The sequence below is a fragment of the Plasmopara halstedii genome, assembly GCF_900000015.1.
Source record: "Plasmopara halstedii genome assembly, contig: Scaffold_614, whole genome shotgun sequence".
In the NCBI taxonomy this organism is placed as follows: Eukaryota; Oomycota; class Peronosporomycetes; order Peronosporales; family Peronosporaceae; genus Plasmopara; species Plasmopara halstedii.
The window spans coordinates 824,338-824,937 of NW_020187532.1; positions in this window are offsets into that span (position 1 = coordinate 824,338).

Below are 600 nucleotides of genomic sequence, written 5' to 3' on the forward strand. Positions count from 1 at the left end.
TATAAGCAATTAAGCTCGGAAAGAAGCAGGAGGCGATCAAGTGGATCGGCGAGCAAGGTGGTGGCGTGCCGAGTCGCGCGGCGCCTCACTTTCGCAAGAAAGGGTGGAGTGTTGATGCTGCCACATTTCGAAAGTGGTGGCGCAACAGAGACGAGATTTTGAGTGCTCAACCATACCAAAGAACTCTCGAGGACCTACTGCTGGACGCCGCCGTCTTTGCAAAGCGAAGGTCACACGAGAATGGATTGAGTTGGCTGCACGTGAGCTTTACGGATCGCCGGATGAAGATGGATCTGCTTTTGTGGCGTGTGATGCTTGGATTTCTAAGTTTATGAAGCGCAGTGATCTTTCATTGCGCAAAAGAACAATTTAACAGTTTTGTCGGACGATGTGCTTGTGGGGCGTGCCCTCAGCTACATGAAGTATCTCATAAGTAATCTCCCGCGTTTTGAGCTTGAGAGAACTATTTTAATGGACGAAACCGCTGTTTTTTAGGATCCACGAGATACAACCGTCGATATCACCGGAGCACGCCATGTTGAACTCCGTTCGACAGGGTTTGCATCCATGCGGATCACGGTAGTGTTAGCTGTGACTGCA